General features: G+C 37.4%; 1 pseudogene; it reads right to left on the bottom strand.

The window, feature by feature from the left end:
• Positions 1-1,905: 1,905 nt before the first annotated feature.
• On the bottom strand, positions 1,906-18,609 carry LOC137235266 (epimerase family protein SDR39U1-like; annotated as a pseudogene).
• Positions 18,610-18,826: the final 217 nt, after the last annotated feature.

Below are 18,826 nucleotides of genomic sequence, written 5' to 3' on the forward strand. Positions count from 1 at the left end.
AAATTTTTCATTTTAATTATAGTGTACACACATATATAGAATTAGAAAAAAAGTGAATTTATATGAAAACGATTTGCACGGTGTCCCAAATTTACAAATCTGTTGTAAGCGAACCTTGGACACGGCGAATATACCCCTAGCACTTATTGAAGAAGCGCCGGGACGGAAAAAGCTTCGTTACACGTTTTATCGTACAGATTTTTACTTTGTAACTTATTTTTATTTATTAGATTTTGTGCGTTTTCTGCACCCTAAACTTAACTTCTTTGGCATAGTTTTCGAGATTATAAATTGGGTAAATTCTTTATCTGTTGTACTATAATTTTGCTCGTGATTATTTAGAGTTCTTGATATGTAGCAAACAGGATGTCTTTGTTGTGACAATACAGCACCTATTACATAATCACTAGCATCTGCTGTTATTGTGAATTCTTTGTGGTATTCCGGATATTTTAAAATAGTGTGGGAAGAAATAAAACTTTAAAATTTTCAAAACTACTTATGTATTCTGGGTCATTAACATTTATTTTGCAATTCTTTTTAAGATACTTTATCATAGGGTAAGCAATTTTTGAATAGTTTTTTATACACTTTCGGTAATAACCAGTAATACCGAGAAATCCTTTTAGCTGTTTTTCTGTTTTTGGAATATCTAATTTTCTAATTACGTAAATTTTAAAAGGGTTTGGTTTAATGCCTTCAGCTGTTTAAATATGACCAAGAAACGCAGTCTCTTTTAGCATAAAACAACATTTGTCCGGCTGTATTTTTAAATTGTGCTCTTGAAAAATTTTCTCTAAGCTATTAGCATGTTCCTCCAAAGACGTTGAAAAAATAAGAATATCGTCTAGATAAACTACACAGATTTTATTGATATAGTCTCCAAGAATTTCATTTATCAAACTTTGAAAGGTTGCAGGCGCGTTCTTAAGCCCAAAAGGCATCCGAACATATTCATATAACCCTGCAGGTGTAACAAAAGCTGTTTTTTCGATGTCATTTTCGGCCATCAGTATTTGGTGATAGCCCTTTGCCAAAACTAAGGTGCTAAAATATTGAGCTTTACCCAGTTTGTCTAAAATGCCTTCGATGTTCGGCAAAGGATATTTATCATCGACGGTAAGTTGGTTAAGCCTTCTATAATGTACAACTATCCTGTAATTTTGTATCCCTGCATTATCCTTCTTTTTAGGTACTACAATAATTGGGGAACTGTATTTGCTTTTACTTTGCCTTATTATTCCTTGTTTTTCCATTTCAAGTATTTGTTTTCTAACTTCTTCTTCGTGCTTTGGTGGCAATCTATATATTCTAGAATTAATTTGCTGGTCAGTTACTGTTTCTATTTCATATACAACGGAATTAGTGTTTGTTAAAATATCACCTTCTTTATAAATTAACTTCTCAAATTTTTTCAAAAGTTTGCTTATTATAGCTTTTTCTTGACTATTCAAACTGCCTAATTGTATATTTTGCTTGTCATTGACTTCCAAGATATCTACCTGATCTATCAAAGTTTTTGTAAGAAATGGAAGGATTAAGTCATTGCTCAATTTCAAGTGTAGATTTGAAATATCAACTGTTTGAACATTTCTGCTAATCCAATCCATGCCCAAAATCATACCAAATGGTTTATCAAAATCCAACATTACCCATTTCATTCTACTATTTTGTGGAGCACTAAACTTCGCAGGACTTGGTGTAATTACCATTTTATTTGGCTTACTGACCATTCCATTTATTGTTCTTAAAATTATTTATTCTTTTGATAATGTGGGTAAGTTAAAGTTTTCAAAACTGCATTTCTTTAAAATACTTAGAGTTGATCCAGTGTCAACTAAAGCAATAAATTTTGTATTAAACAATGTTAATTCAATATAAATTTTTTTTAAATCCGAGGCTAATTTAAAAAAAATTGTCCTCGACATCATTCGATCTTTCATCTACAGTTTGACTCATTGTGTCAACGTCCATTGGTATATTTGAATTTCTTGTTTGCCCTATTCTATTAGTATTTTGGTTATTATTATTTTGCCTATTATTTGAACTACCCGCATTTCGCCAATGGTTATTCATCTGGTTTGGAAAACGACTATTGTTCTGATTATAACCAAAATCATTTCTTTGGTCAACACCTGACCTTTGGTTACTTAAATTACTGTCATAAGTGAAATTTTGATTTCTAAATTTGCTTGAGTTAAGCCGATTTAAATTTGCATTATTAAACGGATATTGACCATCTGAAAACTTTTGCTGAATTTGTTGTTGAAAGTTACCTTAAAATTGATTGAAATTTCTACCATTATTTGAGTTATTGTAAGAAAAATTATTGGTATTTTTGTTGTTATTTTTAATTAAAAGATAAGTATTTAAATTATTCTCATCCGTACCTATAAAATCGTTTATCACCTTTTCCACCTTATTTAGGGAAAAAATATTTCTTATGGTATATGTTAAAGTACCAGTGACTAATTGTTTTATTCTTTGGATCAACATTCCAGAAAAGATTTCCCTCATAACTAAACCATTTTCACTTAAAGTGCAGTATTCTGTTATATCATCAATATTATACTTAACTTTAACACATAAATCTCTAACACTACTCACTCGAAATGAAGAAATTTCGTCCGTGATCATCATTTGGTCACTTCAAAAAGTGTTCTTTTAATTTTTCTTTGCATAATGTCCAACTTGCTGGTGGGGTCATTTGAATGTAATTTATTGTGGATCCTTAAATCTTAAGGTCGAATATGATTTTGTATGCTAATTCTTGTTCCGAAGCATAGTCCAGAAGAATCCTGTCCACTCCACTAATAAAAGATGGCAACATTTTTGGGTCGCCAGTGAACGGCTGCAAATATTTTACGTCTTTTTCTATTTTTCTTCTTAAAAAAAAATTTTTTTAAAGTCAAATTTTAACCAAAAACTTTAATATCTTTACAGTATATAAGTAAATTATGTCAACATACAACTCCAGTAATGATATGGTGCAACAAAATACAAAAATAAAAGAAAATTTCTAAATGGGCGTGGCTCCGCCCTTTTTCATTTAATTTGTCTAGGATACTTTTAATGCCATAAGTCGAACAAAAATTTACCAATCCTTGTGAAATTTGGTAGGGGCTTAGATTCTAGGACTATAATTGTTTTCTGTGTAAAAGGGCGGAATCGGTTGAACCCACGCGCAGTTTTTATACACAGTCGACCGCCTGTCCTTCCGCTCGGCCGTTAACACGATAACTTGAGCAAAAATCGATATATCTTTACTAAACTCAGTTCACGTACTTATCTGAACTCACTTTGTATTGGTGTAGAAAATGGCCGAAATCCGACAATGAACACGCCTTCGATTTAAAAAATTACGAAAAATGAAAAAAAATCCCATAATTATATACAAAATACGAAAAAAGGGATGAAATATGGTAATTGGATTAGTTTATTGACACAAAATATAACTTTAGAAAAAACTATGTAAAATGTGTGTGACACCTACCATATTAAGTAGAAGAAAATGAAAAAGTTTCGCAGGGTGAAATCAAAAGCCCTTGGAAGCTTTGCAGGAATACTGTTTGTGGTATTACATATATAAATAAATTAGCGGAACCCGACGGATGATGTTCTGGGTCACCCTGGTCCACATTTTGGTCGATATCTCGAAAACGCTTTCATATATACAACTACCACCACTCCCTTTTAAAACCCTCATTAATGCCTTTAATTTGATACCCATATCGCACAAACACATTATAGTCACCCCTGGTCCACCTTTATAGCGATATCTCGAAAAGGCGTCCACCTATAGAACTAAGGCCCACTCCCTTTTAAAATACTCATTAACACCTTTTATTTGATACCCATATCGTACAAACAACTTCTAGAGTCACCCCTGGTCCACCTTTATGGCGATATCTCGAAAAGGCGTCCACCTACAGAACTAAGGCCCGCGCCCTTTTAAAATACTCATTAAAACCTTTCATTTGATACCGATATCGTACAAACAAATTCTAGAGCCCCCTGGTCCACCTTTATGGTGATATCTCGAAAAGGCGTCCACCTATAGAACTAAGGCCCACTCCCTTTTAAAATACTCATTAACACCTTTCATTTGGTACCCATATCGTACAAACAAATTCTAGAGTCCCCCTGGTCCACCTTTATGGCGATATCTCGAAAAGGCGTCCCCCTATAGAACTAAGGCCCACGCCCTTTTAAAATACTCATTAACACCTTTCATTTGATACCCGTATCGCACAAACTAATTCTAGAGTCAGCCCTGGTCCCCCTTAATGGCGATATCCCTAAATGGCGTCCACCTATAGAACCATGGCCCTCTTAAAATACTTTTTAATACCTTCAATTTGATACACATGTCATACAAACACATTCCAGGGTTACCCTAGGTTCATTTTCCTTCATGGTGATTTTCCCTTATTTTGTCTCCATAGCTCTCAACTTAGTATGTAATGTTCGGTTACACCCGAACTTAGCCTTCCTTACTTGTTTAGTAATTAATTTTGCCTTTTTAATCTCAGGAAAGACAAACAGTTGAAGATGATTGACACGATCGCGACCTCGTCAGAACGCCGCTATTTTCCATTAATACCATCCATCTATAACAAAACAAATGATATAAAAAGACTACAGCTATAGCATTTGAGCAAGCCAACATTTGCAAATTCTTATATATTTGGCCATAATATGCCTCCAAACATGAAACGGTATCGAAGCAGATATGCCAAATTGCGCACGAGTGTTGAGGATTTTGATTTCCTCAATCGAAAATCACCTAACACATTAATTTTTTTGCAAAAGTTTCTGCGCACAAAGATAAATTGTGGCAAATAATTTTAAAAATTTTCCCAAATTCGTAAAGAGCAGTTTGTGTTATCAAAAAGAACTTAGGTGTAGCGCATTTTTTTGGTGAGTAAAAATAAAGATATATAACCAATTTTTCACGAGCTCACAATAAGTCGGTGGAAGTATTAGTGTGATCGTCGTCACGAGTGGACATGTTTTTTGGTGTGCGTGGGGTGCGCGCATTTGATTATTTCGATTCACTCATGCTCCATCTCATCCGAACCCAATACTGGATACCGAATGTCAAGACCATGATCAGAGGCATCATCCACAATTGCAAAACCTGCATTATTCACCGAAAGCAGGCGCAGTCCCAAATTATGGGTACCCTTCCCTGCGAACGGACTACTTTTACCCGCGCGTTCACCAATACCGGGGTAGACTTTGCGGGGCTTTCGAAATCAAAAGCTACCGCGGTAGGGGGTGTCGACTGCCCAAAGGCTACGTGTGCCTTATTGTCTGTTTCACTACTAAGGCAATCCATCTAGAAGCCACTAGTGACCTGAGCACCCCATGCTTTCTAGAAGCCTTTTCGCGCTTTATCGCTAGAAGAAGATGTCCAAAAAACAAAGTTCGTACCATTGTCGGAGCTTCCAGAAATCTACGATCGGAATTCAAAGCCCCCTAGCAAAAAGCCGGGACAAAACAGTCTCCAAGTATAGCCATCAAGCATTAATTTGGCATTTTATTACTGTCGCCGCTCCTCATATGGGCGACCTGTAAAACGCAGGCGTGAAGAGCTTCAAAAGCTACTTCAAAAAGGTCGCTTCTCCCCATAAGTACACCATGGAGGAGTTCCAAACACTTTTTTGTGCAGGATTGAGGAGTGCCTCAACGCGCGCCCACTCAGTCCAGTGTCGAATGACCCAACAGATCTGGAACCACTAACACCAGGGCATTTCCTAACGGGCAGCCACCTGCTGGCTCCGCCAGAACCAGATGCCAGTGAGAGCTCTGCCTCGATGATCGATCGGTGGCAGAAACTCAAAGCCCTCCATCACACTTTCTGCAAACGATGGAAGGTCGAATACCTTTCCGAACTTCAAAAACGAGTGAAGTCGAAACAGTCAAAACAAAATCTTAAAGTGGATGATCTAGTTGTCATCAAAGAGGACAACTTATTTCCCAACGAATGGAGGTTAGGTAGAGTTGTCAACGTACACCCCGGCGAAGATAACCGAGTCCGTGTAGTCGACCTCATAACCGAGAAGGGTCAAGTCTGACGACCTTTGGTCAAACTGATCCTTCTTCCCACGGAGATAAATTGTGAGAGGACCAAGAGCTCTTCCTAACAATCCCTCCGTTCCTCCACATCCCTCCCTTCAAAAAAAAAAGGGAAATCGACCCCACGCTCCCTATCGAGAATCCACCAAAAACCCAGCTCTCGTTCACCCGAAACGAGGCCAACCAACAATCCTAACGCAGATCCGCGACCTGCCACCAGAACCTAAAGGAATCGGCCCATTTTATTTCTCTTTTTTTTTACAAATCAAACCCACAATTCACTCGCTCACCCATAGCGAGGACACCGTATCCAATTCACCCGTTGCCCCATAACGAGGACACCAGAAAAGCCTACCGCAGAAGGACGAACCTATCTGCCACAGAAAACCTGTGCACTCGTTGGCGCGCAACGAATACTATCGCACGCCTAACGCAGATGAGGAAACCCATCTGCTCCAGATATTAGCTTTATTAACATTATTTAGATTTTTAGAAATCGTAATCAACTCAATCCGAATTTGAAAGAGCAGCACTTGACCATTCAAAATTCGGATTAAAACCCCCAAAACTTGCAAATAATTTTAATAGTGCTAAGCATTCAGCTTCATAGCTCAGTAATTTTGAGTGATAGGAAATGCATGCAGGCATAAATGCTATCCAACTGCATGCAGCGTGGAAACATTGTTTTTTTGGATAGATTTAAGAAATATTTTTGGGCGCGTATTAAAAGTCGACCTTCTGTTCTACTAATTCCGTATGTTCGGAACATTCGCCTCCATTTGAGAATTTGGAGAATCGGTTTATAGTTGGAATATTATGCATATTCGGACCTCGTGAGGTAGTATAAAAGAACGTATTCTGAATATTCTAAATTAACGGTTAATCCGGAACATTTACACGAATACTTAAACGGACGGGATCTTTCCAAAATCTCTGAATAAAAAGGCGAATACTCTCTGTTTAGCAGGACCGTACAAAAGTTTAACTATTCTGTCAAAGCAAGGACAGAATATAAAGCTCTAAAACAATAAGCAATTTTCCCTTATTTTTTTCCATTCAGTGCGGCTGCTGTGTAGATTACCACCCCATGTCGGCTGCCTGTTCAAAATCGTCCAATCTTAAAATATAAAAAAAAAAGGGGAGGACAAATTTCTCATTACAAAGCGCTCTATATTGGAATCATATTAAAGAACGCCTTATCTCAGAAAGCCTTTTATTAAATTCGTTATGTCAAAATGCATTGAACTTATGCTCACGTAGGGAGTCTTTTTGAAACGAACTTTCGGTTGGGGTATTTGGAACAAAATTCTAACTTACGGCGCTCTTTAAACAAATTCTGAAAGAGTACAAATCCCTATCAATTCACGCAATATTTTAGTAGAAAACGAATCATTTCCCTCCAAACATGTTGGCGTTTAGAAATTTATGATCACTACTAATGTACTACAAAAGGTGCTTTTCTGCTACATTACCCCTTGTAATTGAATCATGGTGCAGCCTATGCCGGTTCTCAAAATTCGTTAGTTTCCACTGGAAAAAATTTTTTTTAAGGAAATAAAAATTATTATGAAAAGGCCGCAGCTTGTAAAAAATTGGTTAATATTCTCGTCTCTTATACTCTTTATTGATTAGTCTCGAAAAATATGGTTTACGGTTTTAACTGGCCCAAATTGGCCATACAATTTGAAGCATTTTTTTTCACTCGTTATATCACAATTTTGATGTACAAATTTAGTTGTTAGAGAGTTATAAAACGTGGTCGAGGTGGAGTGGATTTTAGATTTAGTTGCAGCTTTTTGACATAATTTTCTATGAGCTATCTGTCAAAAAGGCTGGGACTGGGTTTGGAACCTGTTTTATTTTGACTATGATTATGCGCCAAGTTATCTTTTTCTTATAACATTTTACGAAGTAATTTTTGAACAACTTGCGTACAAGCATCCTTCGCTATTGGATATTTGTATTTGAAGCCACAAGCCGAGCGATCTTTGCCAAAAATAGTTTGCACAATAAATTCGGGTATCGCGAAGAGACAAGGGCGATTCATAGCAGAAGCAAACGCCTTTGAAAATTCACCATTTGTTACAATTTCTGGTGGAACACCATTAAGTACGCCTTCAACGTTGTCACTTTCGATTGCATGTATTATCAGCCCACAGAGATCATCCATGTACAAAGATCATCCACGTGAATCCAAGGTAAAATATGTTTGCCACTGCCCAAAAGACCACCTACACCTAACTTAAAAGGAAGCCAAATATTCTCAATCATAATACCAGTACGTCCAGTTACCACACCTGTGGGTATTTTTATTCCTCTACAATGAGTTACAGCAGCTGGCAATGTTGCAGCCTTCTCCCATTCTAAACATAATTTCGACATGTAATCGAAACCGTGTCCGTGATCCTTTTCTGTGTAGATATGAGTTTCATCAGGCTTATAGTGACTTACGCCGGATATATTAACAAATGCTTTGACATGAGGTGCTGCAGCAATAGCCTTCACTAATGCTGAGCTTGTATTAACTCGTGAAGTCCAAACCTTTTGTTTGAATCCATCTGTCCATCGGTGACTGTGATCCAAGACATTTTGTCCAGCAAAATTTACTACAGAACTTACACCTTTCGGGATACATTTTTTTTTGATTTTTGATTTGTTTTTGCCGTCGGTATTGCTTGGTTTTTTTTTTGGCGGGGGCAGAACTTGTTGTTTTCAACAACAAACAGTCATGATTAAGGCATCGGTACAAAGAAATCCTAGTCCCGAAATGGAAAGGTCCCGAAATAAAAAAGTCAGCTCCTTTCACGGCCCTAGATCAAAAAAAAAAAAAAAATCCATACATATTCTCACTTTACAAATTATTCACATCAGCTCTATCAGCTGAAAAAAGCAACATGCGACAGGGTGGCACATAACATTTCGCATAATTATACGGGCAGATAGAACCCGTCGTGTAGCAAGCCTTGCCAATCTGCAAAGTCAGGTCAGAAACCCTTAGCAGATTAGGCATTTGCCACTTTAAATAATCTTCCCACACGCAGCAACGGACTCACTCGCCACCAAACGCGTGACACAGTCATCATAAGTAAACGAGTTTACTTTTCTTTTCTTCCATATTCTCTGCATAGAATGACTCGCTACACATCGTTGCGTAAAAGAACCGAATGCCAGGCCGCTCGCTAGCCCAAGCTGTGTCCTCTATGTGACGCTCGACCTCCGATTCGCTCGTGCGCCGTCTACAGGGCGAAGACCCCTCTGCAACGGTTGCGCGAGATCAACCGCTTTAACTATTGCCAAAATTGTTTATCGATGGTACATCGCGCGAAAAATTGTTCCAGCGATGGCAGGTGCCGACGATGTGGCCGACCACACCACACCACACTACATTTACCTATGGAAGGTGTTCCACGAAACCAGAGCCCTATAAGAGTTATGCACAGAAAGTGGAAGAGGAGGAAGAGGAAGAGCGCGAAATGATACGGGCATCCAGAGAGAGTAGGTCCCATCAAGCAGGAGAAGATACGGATGAAGTGCTATCCATTCACGCTTCTGAGTCAGCATTTTATCGCATGGCACCGGAAAATCGCCAGGCGGAAGCAATCACACAGTCGCCACCACAGGACCACGGCCGTTCCGACCCCTGTTAGCCCATGAGAAACGAAGCCAGAGGGGCGCGGAATCACGGCCTTTCCGCTCCCAAATAAACGTCGCATTCCGAGTCATCCCATCCGTCATGATCGCAGACCGGCTACTCGGCTACGCCAGCTGCACCCCACGACGGACTCCTCCCACAGCGACGGCAACCAAGAGCGTACACTGGCCCCATGGCCGCGCCAGCTAACTATCTATTCGGCATTTCGAAACGATATTCCTATGATTAACATTACCTTGGGCCCAACTCTGCGACCGATGGCAAGCCTTTCGCCGACTGCGATCGTAAAGGTGGAAGCCGAGGGGCGATTGCATCTCATTCATGCGCTTACTGACGCCTGTTCCCCCCCACAACGATCGATCGCAGGCTGGCGCAGGATTTAGCTCTTCCGATCACCCACGCTGCCGGAGAGGTCGGCTGTTTTGTGCGACTCCGCGGGAAACAGCAGGACGGTGACGAACCATAGGGTATGCATCCGGGACTTTCAGCGTGTCAGCCCTTCGCATAGTGTCGACGCCAGCATTGCGACTCCCCACGAACATGTTTGCCTGGCTGATCCACACTTTTATGCTTCTACACCTATCCGCCTTGTTATCGGCGTCGACGCCTATGCCGAGGTGATAACGCCGGGAGTTTTGCCCCCACCTTGCGGGGCGCTGTTCGCGTAAAGTACGATCTTCGGGTGGGTACTTTCGGGGACCCACCTGATCTAGTATGCCTTAAGGGTTATTTGGTTTTTCACTTTTTATTTTATTTAAGATTGTGCATTTAAATAGTACGATTTTTTTTTCAAAAAATGGAGTCTTTCTTTAAACGGCAAGAAATACGAACATGTATATCTCCTTACTTCTCTTCTCAATCCCTAGCTCTAGGCAAACATGGCTCGTCAACCTCTAATCATGACGGGCCCAGTGGCGAATGACCGAGGCATCAGCAACCAAGGTTGCATACTATGAAAGCCATCTTGCGTGCCGCCCAGCCGGCGGACTGGCCGTCGTTAGGTTAAATTAGTTATAATTAATTATACGTTTTTTATTTTTTCCTCTTCTTCACGGTCGGTGATCCTTGGAGGACTGTGAGGTTTCATACCGCAAGGGGGACGGCATGTTTAGGCCCAATGCCTAACTTTTCTTGATTGACGGCACCCCTCCCTAAAGTTTTAATAACATTTCCAGCCACCCACACTCTCACGCCGCCATTAGTGTGCATGCATGCACATGCATGTATTTCGTACACATGCATGTGTGTGCGTGCAGGTTGTCAGCACCCATGCACGTATATGTGGGGGTGAGTGTGTGTGTGGATTTCCCCTTCTTAACACAAGAGGACTTTTCGCGACATAGCGGTTGTCATCAACGGGACAACCGGGATCTTTTATGATTGACCGCCAAGCAGTTAACGTCGCCCAGGATCACCATCGCCGTCATTTGTACGTAAAGGTAAATTCATAACATCACTGTACATTTTCTTTCAATTTAATTAAAAATAATATATAAAAGATTAAATGCAGGTAAATGAGTTTTGACATCAGTGAGCGAATTCTGAATGTCTCTTTATTCAAATATTTCAGCTTATTTATATTAAATTATTCTAAACATATTCTTACATACATATTTACATTTAAGCATACATACTTACATGCATATCTACCTTAAGCATACGTACTTACATACCTACATACCAATCGATACAAAATATGTACCTACACATCTGTGTTGAGCTGTGACTTCTGTGGGAAATGCAATGTTTGCAAATTTGCTGGAATTCAAATTTGTTTGGTTGTGTGTTGTATACACACCTGTGTTAAATCGTGTGACTGGCTATGTCAGTAATAATTATCAAATGCATATTTATGTGTTGATGAACATTTATACTATTTTTGTATCAGGGTAGCATATTAGACTGATTTAAATATTTGGCATTAAATTATTGGCTTTTTACACTACATCTCCCTTTTTTCAGAATGCTTATGCATTTGGAGAATGCATGAGCATTCTATTTTTATTTAGTTAAGTATGAATTAATTTGTATGAATTAATTTGTATTTTTTTTGTATTTTGTGTTTGTAGGTTGAAAATTTTCTTATTCTACTAATTTAAGTCTATTTTTGTGTATTATTATTTTCTTATTAAATATGATATTGCCATTCTCTATGTTACTGAGAAATTTTTTCTTATCCTCATTTCCTATTCTAGATGGGATTAAAGTGTCATTATGTTATTATCAATATTTTCTTCTTTATAGAGTATTAGGGTAAAATTATTATTTTCATCGATTTCTTCTACCTTATAGGGCCCTTTATATCTATTATCTAACTTATGACCTACCTCATTTTTTACTAACACTACATCTCCTATATTTATTTCCTTATAGTGAATATTTTTATACTCAGATGAGCAGAGCTCACAGAGTATATTAACTTTGATTGGATAACGGTTGGTTGTACAGGTATAAAGGAATCGAGATAGATTTAGACTTCCATATATCAAAATCATCAGGATCGAAAAAAAATTTGATTGAGCCATGTCCGTCCGTCCGTCTGTCCGTTAACACGATAACTTGAGTAAATTTTGAGGTATCTTGATGAAATTTGGTATGTAGGTTCCTGAGCACTCATCCCAGATCGCTATAAACAATATCGGACTATAACCACGCCCACTTTTTCGATATCGAATATTTCGAAAAACCGAAAAAGTGCGATAATTCATTATCAAAGACGAATAAAGCGCTGAATAGAAAATTAGTAAAATTTTGGACAATGGGCGTGGCACCGCCCACTTTTAAAAGAAGGTAATTTAAAAGTTTTACAAGCTGTAATTTGGCAGTCGTTGAAGATATCATTATGAAATTTGGCAGGAACGTTATTCCTATTACTATATGTATGCTTAATAAAAATTAGCAAAATCGGAGAACGACCACGCCCACTTTTTAAAAAAAAATTTGTTTAAGTAAAATTTTAACCAAAAATTTAATATCTTTACAGTATATAAGTAAATTATGTCAACATTCAACTCCAGTAATGATATGGTGAATCAAAATGCAAAAATAAAAGAAAATTTCAAAATGGGCGTGGCTCCGCCCTTTTTTATTTAATTTGTATAGGATACTTTTAATGCCATAAGTCGAACAAAAATTTACCAATCCTTGTGAAATTTGATAGGGGTTTAGATTCTCTGGGACGATAACTTATTTCTGTGAAAAAGGGCGAAATCTGTTGAAGCCACGCCCAGTTTTAATACACAGTCGGCCGTCTGTCCTTCCGCTCGGCCGTTAACACGATAACTTGAGCAAAAATCGATATATCTTTACTAAACTCCGTTCACGTACTTATCTGAACTCACTTTGTATTGGTATAAAAAAATGGCCGAAATCGGACTATGACCGCGCCCACTTTTTCGATATCGAAAATTACGAAAAACGAAAAAATGCCATAATTCTATACCAAATACGAAAAAAGGGATGAAACATGGTATTTGGATTAGTTTATTAACACAATATATAACTTTAGAAAAAAACTTTGTAAAATGGGTGTGACAACTACCATATTAAGTAGAATGAAATGAAAAAGTCCTGCAGGGCGAAATAAAAAACCCTTGAAATCTTGGCAGGAATACTGTTCGTGGTATTATATATATAAATTAATTAGTGGTATCCAACAGATGATGTTCTGGGTCACCCTGGTCCACATTTTGGTCGATATCTGGAAAACGCCTTCACATATACAACTACCGCCACTCTCTTTTAAACGCCTCATTAATACCTTTAATTTGTTACCCATATCCTACAAACACATTCTAGAGTCACCCCTGGTCCACCTTTATGGCGATATCTCGAAAAGGCGTCCACCTATAGAACTATGCCCCACGCCCTTTCAAAATACTCATTAACACCTTTCATTTGATACCCATATCGTACAAAAATATTCTAAAGTCACCCCTGGTCCACCTTTATGTCGATATTTCGAAAAGGCGACCACCTATAGAACTAAGGTACCCATATCGTACAAACACATTCTAGAGTCACCCCTGGTCCACCTTTATGGCGATATCTCGAAAAGGCGTCCACCTGTAGAACTAAACCCCACGCCCTTTTGAAATACTCATTAACACTTTTCGTTTGATACCCATATTGTACAAACGCATTCTAGAGTCACCCCTGGTCCACCTTTATGGCGATATCTCGAAGAGGCGACCACCAATACAACTACCCACTCCCTTTTAAAACCTTCATTAATACCTTTAATTTGATACCCATATCGTACGAACACATTCTAGAGTCACCCCTGGTCCACCTTTAGGGCGCTATCTCGAAAAGGCGTCCACCTGTAGAACTAAACCCCACGCCCTTTTGAAATACTCATTAACACCTTTCGTTTGATACCTATATTGTACAAACGCATTCTAGAGTCACCCCTGGTCCACCTTTATGGCGATATCTCGAAGAGGCGACCATCAATACAACTACCACCACTCCCTTTTAAAACCTTCATTAATACCTTTAATTTGATACCCATATCGTACAAACACATTCTAGAGTCACCCCTGGTCCAACTTCATGGCGATATCTCGAAAAGGCGTCCACCTATAGCACTATGGCCCACTCCCTCTTAAAATACTCTTTAATATCTTTCATTTGATACACATGTCATACAAACACATTCCAGGGTTACCCTCGGTTCATTTCCCTACATGGTTATTTTTCCTTATGTTGCCACCATAGCTCTCAACTGAGTATGTAATGTTCGGTTACACCCGAACTTAACCTTCCTTACTTGTTATCATAAATTATCTTTTGTTTTTCTTTAGACTCTTTTACTAATTTAAAGGCTCTACCCTGTGCTATTTGTAACCCATATTTAATTTCTTTATCGTAAGCCTCATAATTGTATAATGGGCTTACCGTATTTTCTTGTAAAAATTCGTAAATCTGGGGTTTTTCGCCAAAGATCAATTCGAATGGACAATAGTTATGGACTGAAGATGGGGTAGGATTTTAACATATGCAAAATGTTTGAGATATTCATCCCAGTCATCTTTGTTAATGGATATGTATGAACGCACATATTCATTGAAAGTTCTGTGGCTACGTTCAACAGTGCCCAAAGTTTGGTGGTGATACGGCGTAGATGTTTTGTGCTCAATATTGATAAGTTTACATAGTTCTTCAAACAGGCAATATTCGTTTCCATTTAATGATCTTGGTAAAGGTCCAATTGTATCTATTTGTACTAATTTGAACGCCTTCGGTGGCGTTTCAGTCAAAATCATTGGTTCTTTTAAATTTTTATAAATTTCATTTTTTTTACAATTAACGCATTTCTTTATATATTTTCTTATATCATTTTTCATATTTTTCCAGTAATATTTTTGTCTTATTTTATTAGTTGTACGATTGATTCCTGGGTGGGCACCATTAACAGGATCATCGTAATATTTTTGAAGAATCTTTTTAATTTTATCATTTTCCGTCACATGCACAACCTCCGGAGTTAATGCAATTGTTAAATTTTTGAAAACTTTGGTACCTATTTCCTTAAATGTGTCTACTCGAGTATAATTAAACAATTTGTCTCCTAAGGAAAACTGTGTTTTCTTAATTCCCGAATTGCCGGCTCTTTCCATAAGCTTGGTAAAGAATTGGCCTAAGGCAATCTTCGCCACAACAATTTGATTCTCTATATTTATTTCACTACAAATTTTCTTTCCTTTTTTGAAATATAATTTCGGAGGATCGAAAACGAGCTCGACTAGTCTTTTTACTTCACATTTATTAAGCGCTTCGTATATTATAGGGTTCTCTTTGTGACTTGTCTTCTCTTCATTTCTATTACCAGTATTACTGAAATTCTTTTTAGTTTGCGATCTTGTCGTGACTTTCATTATTTTACAGGCCTGTACTGACATTTCTTTCAAATCATTGATATCTATTCGTGACAGAGCGTCTGCCACGTAAATTTCTTTTCCTGCTATGTAATCCACCCCAAAGTCATACTCTTCCAACCTTTCCAACCTGATTCTAGTTAATTTAGATGAAGAATAGATTGAAAATAAATACGTTATAGGTCGATGATCCATTTTCACTGTGAATTTTCTGCCATAAACATATGGTCTAAAATATATAGTTGCCCAATGTATGGCCGCTAATTCTTTTTCGATCGTGGCTTTATTTATTTCGCCTTTTGTAAATGATCTTGAGGCATAGGCAATGGGTAATTGTTTTTCTTCATATTCTTGGCTTAGCACAGCACCGCAGGCATAACCACTTGCGTCGGTTGTAGTAAAGAACTCTTTATCAAAATTGGGATATTGTAGGATATTTGGACTAACTAATGCATTTATTAGGTAATTAAAAGATTTCTCGCAGTCGTCTGTCCAATTGAAAATTACATTTTTCTTACTAAGTCTTGTTACAATCCTGGCGTATTCCGGGAAATTTGGTATGAATCTTCTATAATAATTACAAAATGCGACAAATCTTTTTGCTTCATCGGCATTTTTGGGAGTTGGGTAATTTTGAACAATTTTAAATTTGCTTGGGTCTGGCAAAATTCCAGTACTTGTGCATTTATGTCCAAGATAAGTGACTTCTTGGCTGAAAAAGAGACCTTTGTCCGCATGTAATTTTAAATTATATTTTCTGCATGTAGAGAATATATCCCGTAAATTTTTAATCATATGTTTTTCAGAGCATCCTAATACGACTAAATCCTCCATGTATAAGAATGCTTGTGATGGTTTTAGACCTGCGAATGCCAATGTCATCATCCTCTCGAATGAGTTTGGAGCTACTTTGAGACCATTAGGTAATCTTTTGAAATGATAAGTACCGTTATCCGCTGTAAAGGATGTAATATCTCTTGATTCTGGGCTGATCTAGATGGGATTAAAGTGTCTATTTGGCGAAATCCTGACATTAAATCTAGGCATGAGAAATATTTCGCTCTTCCCAATTGATCCAGAATATCATCTATTCTAGGCAAAGGGAATTTATCAGCTGTTAATTTTTTATTTATTTGTCTGAAATCAACAACTAGTCTCCACCTTTTTTCCTCTTTGCCCGGAAGAGATTTTTTAAAAATAAAAAAAAAAGGTACCAATAAAATAGGGTTGTTGTACTCTGAGGTTGATGGTTCAAAAATATCATCTTGAATAAATTTATTTACTTGTTTGTTTATTTCATTCTTATGTGCTTTGGGTAGTGTATAATTTTTAATATACACAGGAGTGTTATCCTTCAGATGCAGCTTTTGTTTGTAAAAGTTGTTGGTCGTAATTGGTTCTGTTTCTAATGAGAATATATCAACGTATTCTGAGCATAATGTTTTGAGTGATTTACTAGCGAATGGTGGGAAATTTTTATTCAATCTTTCTAACTTTTCTTTGTTATTAGCTTTACAGTGAGCTGTATTTTCAATTATTACGTAATCCTCTAAACGTTCTGTTTTGATGTCATAATCTTGAATGATTGCATGTTTATATGTTGTATTTATCATTATTATTAAAGCGTGATTTGAGTTTACTATCGTGTTGGCTACAAAAATGCCATCAGTCAATTCTTGATGAGGTACTAATAGTTCCTTATTGTGACTATTGATATGAACCTGTCTAATTACTTCGGCTCTTGCGGGTATTTTAATGCTATTGATTGTTGGTTTATTTGTCATTTGTATAACTATATCTTCTGGGTAATCATATATTCGTAGTATTTGTCCCCATTTTTACTATAATCTAAAATGAAATTATATTTTTTAATGAAGTCGAGTCCCAAAATTCCATCACATGCGATTGGAAAATTGTCTTCTGCTATGTGAAATTTGTGTCCTATTAAAATACTATCATCTGTTAGATCTGCTTTTGCTGTTCCAAGTGTGCTTGTTATGCCTCGGTCGATACCTTTTAAATCTGTGATCTGTGAGTTATTTACTGTTACATTACTGTCAATTTGACCCTTCTTTATTATTGAGATATCCACTCCTGTATCTATCAGGAACGTCGAAGTTGACTTATTTAGGGAAGATATTATTGGAAGATATGTAGCTGCTTAGATGCAAGTTGAATGTGCATATTTTATTACCGTTAGAATTTACTGTTGGAGTGGAGTTTGCTGGTTTTCCTGTTGGTTTATATTACGGAGATTGCTCGTGTTACTCTGATTGGATGATCTTGGCTGACCTCCAAAATTACGTCTTTGGAAATTATTATTTTGTCTATTACTATTGTTGTTATTATATCTGTTAGTATTACCATAATATCTTCGGTTTTGTTTACCTCGATAATTATTATTTTGGTAGCTTCTTCAGAAGTTACCTCGGTAATTACCTTGTGAGCACGTCAGGCGTAACACTGTATTTGGGTTACCCGTGACTTCAGTACAGCTATTCGTGAATTTTGAAATAGACTCGTTCATAGATGTGAACGTTCCTGCTTGCATTATAAGTTTAACTCTTTCGTTAGCCGAGTTCTTACACATAACCTTAACAGCTGATTGTGAGGAATATTTGGTTGCCACATCAGGTGCAAGACCGTCTGATATGTAAGCACCTTCCAACGATTTTGTTAATTTTTCTGGTTAGCTGCTTTACTGCGCTGTTGGACGTTTAGGAGTTTTGCCGTCAAAACTTCTACAGATTCACCTTTAATTGCTGAAACCAACTTTAGCCTTATTGCTAGTATTGAATTTCCAGTGCTCAAAAGGTTTCTAGCTGTTCCCTTGAGCTTAGTTTTTATCATGGAGACCGCTATGGTCTCGTGAGTATCCTTAATTTGTTCTAGGATATCTAGTGCGTCTAAGAAGCTATGTAAGTTCTCATGTTTACCATCAAACTCAGGTAGAATTGACGAAGTCGTTTTTAAGAATTCTTCTGTGGTTTGAGCCATTTTGTCTTTTCATATTTGGTAGTTTGGCGTCTCTGCTAAGATTTCCTTTTGTTCCTGTTTTTCTTCTTCTTTTTGTTCTACTTTTGGTTCCTCTTCTAAATCGGATGCTGACTCCAGAAGGAATGTGCTATAGTCTATTTCTATTTCCTTCTTGAAACTCGTTGGTACTATGAATTCTATATCACATCTTGCCAGTGAGGACACCTATTTGTCTCTA

This window comes from Eurosta solidaginis, chromosome X (genome assembly GCF_040869045.1).
Source record: "Eurosta solidaginis isolate ZX-2024a chromosome X, ASM4086904v1, whole genome shotgun sequence".
NCBI lineage: Eukaryota > Metazoa > Arthropoda > Insecta > Diptera > Tephritidae > Eurosta > Eurosta solidaginis.